The sequence below is a fragment of the Cetorhinus maximus genome, chromosome 9 (assembly GCF_964194155.1).
Source record: "Cetorhinus maximus chromosome 9, sCetMax3.hap1.1, whole genome shotgun sequence".
In the NCBI taxonomy this organism is placed as follows: Eukaryota; Metazoa; Chordata; class Chondrichthyes; order Lamniformes; family Cetorhinidae; genus Cetorhinus; species Cetorhinus maximus.
The window spans coordinates 72,979,715-72,988,687 of record NC_135887.1 but is presented as its reverse complement, the minus strand read 5'-3'; positions in this window follow the sequence as shown (position 1 = coordinate 72,988,687).

Genomic DNA, 8,973 nt, shown 5'->3' with positions numbered 1-8,973 from the left:
TTCCCCTGCCTAGTCTGTTCCAGAAGCTGCTTCGAGCCACCCCACCACAACTGCTGACCAAACTGAAAGCTAACTCAGCACAGACCAGCAATTGACAGAATGCACTGCACTTACCGACCCAGTCATTGGGGGAGTCAGAAGCTGCCTGTTTCCCTGAAACAGACTCTGTGCTTCTGTTAGTGCTTAAGGTTCAAGCTCCTATATCTGAGGCGGATCCTGTAATTGGTATGTAGGGAGTGTCTACACAGTAGTCCAATCAGAATTAAACCCTGAAGTGGAAAAATTGTAAATGGCACCAAGACCCCTGCTGATGACTATTTATTCCCTTTCCCCTGCACTTTTATATAAGAATTTTCTTATCTGCTACAGTGAAATTTCTGCAAAATTCAAGAATTTTTTTTGAGATTAATTGAATTACCAAATGGTGTCTCTTATTTTTGCTATGAAACTTACCACTGGATGCTAATGTTGTTTCTGAGATTTAAATGGAGACCACCAGAGGGCACATATGCACTTTGGAAATATTTAGGTTTAGCTGAATTAGACAATGTTTGAAAGTCCAGCAGTTAACTTCATTGAGTGTAGTTTGACAAATGAATGTTTGACAAAAGTTTTGAACTTTTGGTTGTTGGATTTTTAGTCCGAATCTCTGGATTGCTAAACTCATGGTTTGGCTAAGCTTCAACTTTTAAATTCTCATCTGTGTTTTCAAATCTCTTCATGTCCTCACCCCTCCATAATCTATAACCTTTACCAGCTCCACAACAACCTTCCCCACTTCTCCAATTTGGCCTCTTGCACATCCCCCATTTTAATCGCGTCACCACTGCTGTCTAGGTGTTAAATTCTGAAATTTCCTCCCTAAACCTATCTACTTCTCTATCCTCCTTTAAGATGCTTCATAAATCCTACCTCTTGTCATCGATCCTAATATATGACTTGTAAAATGTTGTTTAGTAATGCTCCTGTAAAGTGCTTTAGGATGTTTTGTAATGTTAAAGGTGCTTTCTAAATACAATTTATTGTTGACGAGTAACAATCACTATTGTACCATACCCAGGTCTACACTTCGATTCATCATTCAGTTAGGTTCCCGATTCCAGATGTGACATTGTGATTCTGCCCCTCTCACAACAGTGAGATTTGTCCCTTACCTCTTTTGGAGGTAGATTCAGAGCAACATTTAGGTTAAGACCCTGGAATAAATTTCCTTTCTCCCTTATCTTATGAGCAGTGTCTGGCTTTGGGAGGTTAGTCCTTTTCTAAACAAAATCTCACATTTATTTTAACAAACAAGATTGGATTAACAAAATCTACATCATGAAGTATCCTATTTTTGCAGATATAACTTTTGTAGCACAGGAGTTAAACTGGCGAACGTGGTGGGGTGGCAGCAGAGATTTTGGATTTGAGCCTATCAATCAAAGTGATAATGCCTCAATGTATAGCTGATCTATTTATTCATTTCTAAGTACTTGAACAGTAGATTCTACAGTAGTAGGATTTTGTTTTTGCACTTGTCTTCTCTATGTGCTGTCATAGAACTGTTTTAAGGGTTTTATAAGTTTTCAGTGTAATATTTCCATTGGTTTGTCTCTGTGCAAAGTACATGTCATTGTTTACATGGATGATAAACTGTTCTTGACAGAAAACTAATTATCAGGCATTTATGTAGGCAGCAAGGTAACCTGGAGAGGCCCAGATAATACATAACTGCAAATTCCAGGGACAGTCCTGTACTGACATATGTACCTAGAGTAGAAACTTTGGAGGTGAGCAGTTAGGCTCCTGGCTTCTGATGTGTTATACATGGTCTGCCTGGAAGAATTTTTGCACTTGTTAAAGTAGAGCTGAAGCCCCTGTTATACAGGCAGGCACAGTAAAGTAGGTTGGCGCAGGAATGCTGCGAATTAGGAATGCCTAATTATGTCTGGTTCAGTCAGCAATGAGTGCTTGATCTTGGCTGTGCTTTTCCTATGCTCTGCAGTGAGAAGAATAGAAATCCCTGCGATGAGGAGTTTATTCCTGTTACTCCCAAGGGATGATGGAAATGTGAGGCTCCTTTTATAAAGAACAACTGGGAGAAGTTACATGGCATGCAGAGAATCTGAGAGGGAACAAGGCAGAAAAAATTTGAGTTGCAAAGTAGCATGTCTTTACACTCTGTTCACATCTGTGGAACTATGGGGACATTGTGCTGTTATTTCCTAAAGCAAATGCATGCAATGGATGACTTGTAGCAGGTTACTGATGATCCCAAAGCTTTTTGGACTCTTGAAAATCATGCAAAAAATAAATTAAGATAAAGGCAAAATACTGTGGACACTGGAAATCTGAAACAAAAACAAAAAAATGATGGAAAAACTCAGCAGATCCAATAACATCTGTGGAGAGAAAGAGAGTTAACATTTCGAGTCCGTATGACTCTTCATTGATCAAAAACATTGATCAGGAACATATGCCACTCAATGTCAACCTTTTAAAACTACCCTACTCACCAGTATCTCTTCCATTTGCAGTTACTTCAAGACATTGTTACCATAAAGGCAGGCTTTACTCAGTTTATTTCCACCAGTTTATTACATGCATCAGCCACATCAGCCTGGCGACTATGTCTGTGAGCGGCTCTACTACAGAGCTTTTTGCCATGACATTGTTTGCAACATTAAATCAGGGTGTTGCAGGCGGAGAACGTAAATTCCATACTGGTCAGCAGCACTCAGTGGTTCAGGAAATGTCACAGAACCATGTCCCTATCTCCCTGGTTAAGCCCGAGTGTTACATCCCTGCCATCATACTGTGTGTTGTTTTTCAAAGTGTGATGAAGTCTTATTACCTGTAAAGCATCCCAGGCTGTGAAGTGCACTTGGTAGGAGCTCCTTGTTATTCTGGGGCATTGGGGTACTGTGACACCAGCTTGTCATTCAACAACCTAATTGTGACAACTCCCTCAGTGTGAACTAGATGACCAGGCTAATTAAAACACATTCCTTTTGGTTCATAGATCTGAGTTTGAATCCCCACTTCACAGACATCTCGTGAATCCCACACTGCTTGCTCAGAGGATGCTTTGTGTGTGATATGAATGTGCTGGGCAATATCACAATGGTGAAGCAAGGGCTGTCACTGATATTTCATTCACTTAATGCTTTCCAAATAAATGTTCCATCATTTCTTTAATGTCATGCATGGGGAAAATACTGTAGTGCAGAGAGCAATTGGCAATTCTCCGTTATACTCCAAAAGAAATGCACACAGTATTCGCTATACAAGTGCCATTTTCAGTGGAAGTGCAATACAATGGAAGAACACATCTGTAGTACTGAATAGGTTAATCAATTGTTCACATGACTGCAGCCACCGTGCTTCAGAATTAATTCATTGCATGTAGAGCTTTGAGACGTTTCAATGACATGATAAGGTGAGATGTAAATGCAAGATGCCTGGTTGAAGCAGCTGTCCCCTAACGCACACTATCCAGATTCAAAACACAAAGTTAGACTGGCACTTATAACCTGGCCCTTGCACGTCTAGCTCTTTTTCTCAATTAAAACGCCGCCCAGGGCAGCTGAACAGTAAATTTGCAAGAGATTATGGTAATAAAAATAAAATAAATTATGCAGAGGTTTCTATTATTTGACAATGTCAAACTTTGCCTGCCTTCAGGGACATGCTGCTTGATATCGAACAGAATTACATTTAAACGCACCTCACGTAGACAGTGAAACATTTACACAGTTACAGCTGCTCATCCAGACAGACTGATGCGATTCTCTGTTGTATCCTAAAATTATCTGGTTTATGTTTTTTGTGCTTGTGACTATATATCAATTTGGTTAAGAATAATGCTTTGTACTGGAGGAGGCGGAACTGCCCTATTGGGTTAATTTAGTGTGTCCATGGAAAGTGTTTTGCAATGCGCTAAATCTTCCTGCTTTTATTCTCCTCTGTGGAAAGGTGTCACACATGGGCACTTGTTTACAGGAGAGAGAAGTGTGTACGCTGGTTCTCTGTCATTTCATTTTCATGGGTAGGCGATCCTGCTGCCAATGTAAAGGAGCTGATTTTAATAGTGTAAACTTGGGAAAAGAGCACATAAACGAGTCTCTGTGATTTGAGTTAAACAAACAGCAAAAGAGCCAAGGATTCACATTAAAAATTGATTCCACCAGTCTTAGTTCAATACAGACAGATCAGAGAGTTTGAGATGAGGAGAAATATTTCAGGTTGTGTGTTATGATCTGGAATGCACTGCCTGGAAGCATGGCTGAAGCAGATCCAGTAACTTTCAAAAGGGAATTTGACATATATTTGAAAGGGAAAAAAATGCCAGCCAATGGGGAAAGAGCAGGGGAGCAGGCCGAATTGGATCGCTCTAACAAACAGCTGGCACAGCCACAATGGACTGAGTGGCCTCCTTCTGTGCTGTATCCTTCTAAGTGGAATTGTCTTGACAGTGTTTTCATCACTATGAAGGAATGACAACCGTGCATCGGTTTTAGTGTGACAGCTGTCATGCACTTCAGTCGCTTAGCCATCGCAACACCTTTAAACAAAACAAAAATAGGTTGACACACCTTCAACAGATTATTTTCCGAAACTACATGGTACCCCAATTTAAAAACAATAGTGCTTCCAATTCGCAGCTGAGCTGTCATATTCATGAATCGTTGGCAAAAATAAAACATTGGAGAAGTGAAGATGAAATGTCAATTGTTAAAGTGCAAATTCTCTGAGAAAGAGGCGCCCCAGGGCTCTTGCCTATACTGTAACATTTTTGTCAAGTTAGTGGGGGATGGAGCATGTCAGGTTATTGTTGGATAATGTACACTTGAAGGAACCTGAAACCTATACTCTGCTAAAGCACATCCTGTGATTATACTGAAGTATTTTTTCAGGTGATCATACACCTTCATAATTGAATAGACCCTCTATGCTATTAATGTTCCTGATACTACTGGTAACATGTACCAGCTTACATTGTATTTCTGTCACACTCTCCAGCTCCTCCAAGCCATTTTCTTTATTTCAGTTTATATCCCATTGTTACTTGTGCATCTAATTTTCCAATTGAACAGTGTCCTATCAATTCTTTCGTTCTTATTTGTGAAATTCTTTTACTAACTCCCACAATTAAGTTGAACCAAAATGCCCAGTTGTTCGGAAGATTTTCAAGTTAGATGCTTAGAAAGGAACCAAGATGTGTGAATTGGACAAACTAGCAATGCAGTAACTAAGAGCCATGCAGTTTTAATGTTCCAACTCTAGATGTCAGTAGGACATTTAGTAAATTCTGAATCACACTCATGCTGAAGGAAACTAGGCATAGAAGATCATTGCAGTATTCGCCCTTTTCTTCATTTTGGGCCCTTGAAACTGAGACATAAATATTATGCAGTACAGATATATATTTATTGTTTATGTGCATTGCCAAACTAAAAGACTGCTTTAGAGAAAGAGCGTTTTAGCTTTTTGTAAAAATTACCTTGCAGCCAGAATATACATCAACATTCTTCATAGTGCTTTGAAAAATAAACTGACGAATGTCAGTTTGCATTACAATACTCCTATATTACAATAAGTGGCTGCACTTCAATACTACTTCACTGGCTGGAAAGTGCTTTCTGAAGTCATGAAAGGTGATATATAAATGCAAATCTGTCTTCCTCAGCTGTAGAAATCAAAGGCAGCAATGGAAAACAAGGGAGTTTGGTGTACCTGCTTATCAATTTACTGATGCCCGCAGTTGATTTGTTGGTGCACCCATTGTGCTGTTTATTTATTAGTTAATAGGTGCCAATTGTTCTAAATTTATTGATGTGACTCTTCAGAATTAAGCAGTGTGACTGCTGCTCTGAGATTATGTTAGTACACATAGTCACTGCTCTATTAATGTATTGATTTTCTGGTATGCCTCCTGTGACATGGATTCATTGGTATCCACTTTGATGCCTATTGCTATTGTATTAGTTTATTAGTTCACTGTTAACACAATTTATTAATTAGCTCATGCCCATTGATCTATACACTTACTGATTCAGTGGTGCCCGTTCCTCCATTAATCCCCTAGTTCTTTACTACCTTTTCAGCTGTGCTGCCATGTTCTGCAGCATTTTTATTATCATCGAGTTCTGATGTATGTGATGGGTATTAGTTGTGATGTGATGGGTATTGTTTGCTTTTACCATTGTATGGTGTCACAAAAAATACAACTGCACACTTACACAGTTCATTCCATTAATTTTTCATCTCCACTTCATTATAGTAGTTTCAATTATCCTTTGTTTTAGGGTGCATCATCTTCACATACTGAGAATTGCATGATAATACTCTAAACACTATACAGAATCTTGACTCCCCACACGCAACACCATGGATCATTGGGCATGTGTATAAACATGCAACATACACACTTGTCACTTTCCCATGATGTCACTTTCCCATGATGTTGCACACTGGAAGACATGACCAGGTATAATCTGTATGTGAAGGGTTACAAGACAGAAGGATAATTGGACCATGAAATAAAAACAGAAAATGCTGGAAAAACTCAGCAGGTCTGGCACTATGAAGAAGTCATACAGACTGGAAACGTTAACTCTGTTTATCTCTCCACAGATGCTGCCAGACCCACTGAGTTTTTCCAGCATTTCCTGTTTTTATTTCAGGTTTCCAGCAACTGCGTATTTTGCTTTTATGATAATTGGACCATGTTGTGTGGGCATAATTCAGCCCCCATTTTAGAATCATACCTTCTGTCCTTATTTGTATATAATTTGATTTATTATTACCAATAATCAAACAGTAAAGTTTGTGGGAATTGGGGAAGTAGAATTGGAACTTAGAGGTTTCTCTATTATAGCTTGAGGGGCTGCGAGATGCAAACCTGAGATATTCTAATACCATCAGTGATGAATTGCAGAATGCCAGGTTGACATAGGTGGTTTCCAAAATGTGGGAAAGATCGGGGAAAGGATCTAATCGTAGTATAAATGACAAGCTTCAATCTTGCAATTCTCCAAGTCCTTTTTGATTTAATTACAGTACAAACCAAAGGCAAATACAAAAGTCCTTGGATGTATTACTCGTCAGCGATTATTTCCTTTTCTGGTATTGTTGCAGGATCCAAAGCCATGAAACATTCCAGGAACTTTCTAATTTTTGAAAGGGATCAAACATTTGGACATATCCTTCATGCCTCTGGAGCCTGTGCTGTGTTCTGGCTGTATGAATATTCAAAGCTTAAATCTGTTAGCTGGCTTTTTGACCTCCAGTTCCTTTTCAAATGGCAGATCCACTTTCTCAGATGATTAAATCCAGCACTGTTCCTTTTGAAACCTTCCACAGATGGTTTAGCTTGAGAGAAAAAGACTGTTAAATTGTGCTGGGTACGGTCTATGCATGCAGTGAATTTTCAGCATCAAAACCCTTTATGACTAAATGCCTGAGATTTGTTTTATAGACGGAAGAAATAGATTGTTATTCCCACAGACTAGTCTTATCTGCATCATTTATTTAACTGGAAGTACAAACCTAACCTAATTGGTGCCGAATCCAGCTTTCCATTCTCAAACAGATAGCAAATTCACCCTGTGTAAATTCATGGCAGATCAAAATGTTTGTTGATTCTTACTGTTGGATCATGATGTTGAATGCTCCTTTTGAGCCTATGTCATCTTGAGACCTTAAATGATGCCTGGGAACTATGCACTTAGCTGTTACTTCAACTGGCCAGGTCAGTGAGCTTCAGGCTCTGTGGTACCGATGCTATATTTTATTTGGTGCTCATTTCAGCATTCTTAAATCTCACCTAGGGTTTTTAACCTAAAGTTCTCATTATTCTCACATGATGGTCCAACACTGAAAAAGACACTTTGCATTCTGTATATAAAGCAGCCTTGTGGAACAATCTGCTAACTACTAAACACAATGCCTGGACTGACTTATGAAGGGACTATTTATTCATTTAGAAAGATTGGTTCTGAAAGCAGGGCTAACATCAAATCATAGATATTGCAGCCCATTTTGACATGAGAATAGCTTAAAGTGTGCAAATTAATGAGGAAGAAATTCAGAGTTATTTTTAGTAGAGTCTGCCCTATTCTTTGAACGGAGTTTATCCTGTAGACATTTGCTCCCATTCTCCATTCGAATTCTGATTTGCAGTGCTTGGATCTTATTTAATTGTGGCGCAAATGTTTGCATTTGCTTGTCTTCTCAACTGTGTTAACTATAGCTTATTCTGCAGGCTGTCTCTGGGAGAACAAAATGAAAATGGGTATATGGATGGATTTAAATACATTTTGTGAGGAGGAGGAGACAGGGGAATACATGACTCCAGCTGCAGTAATGGCCAGTACAGCGATGCCTTAAAGTATGTGGAAGATGAAGGGATCAGGCTAAATTAATGGGTAATTTAAAAGATGAATGGTTGTCGGATCATGAAGGGATTTAAGATTATAGCTAGGATAGTACAGAAGTACATAATCCTTGAATCTACTGCGACTGTAGACATGGCATCTGTGGAATGTGGATTGACGGCATGTTCCGTTGTTACCCAGAGTTTCACAACATTATTTGTGGAGTGGAATGGATTGGGGGAAGGGGAGTAAATGGTGGTCACAAGTTCACTGAGCTTTACTCTGTTTGATGTATTAGAGCTGGCTACAGAAGCAGTATTTAATTGCAATCTCCCTACAGCGATATTGTTTGAGGCTGCAACATTTTACTCAACAATGCTACTAAGTACCACCTACTTAATGTGGTGTCAAATCTGCACAAATATAGTCATGAAAAGGAACTTTCATAATAAGTATTATAAAAATAATTAATCAGCAATTGTTGACATCTGAGTCTCCTTACAATAGATGTTCTCGGGACCCTGACTGCCTGGGGGGGGGCGGGGGGGGGGGGGGGGGGGGGGGGGGGGGGGGGGGGGGGGGCGGGGGGGGGGGGGGCCCTATGCAGTATGGT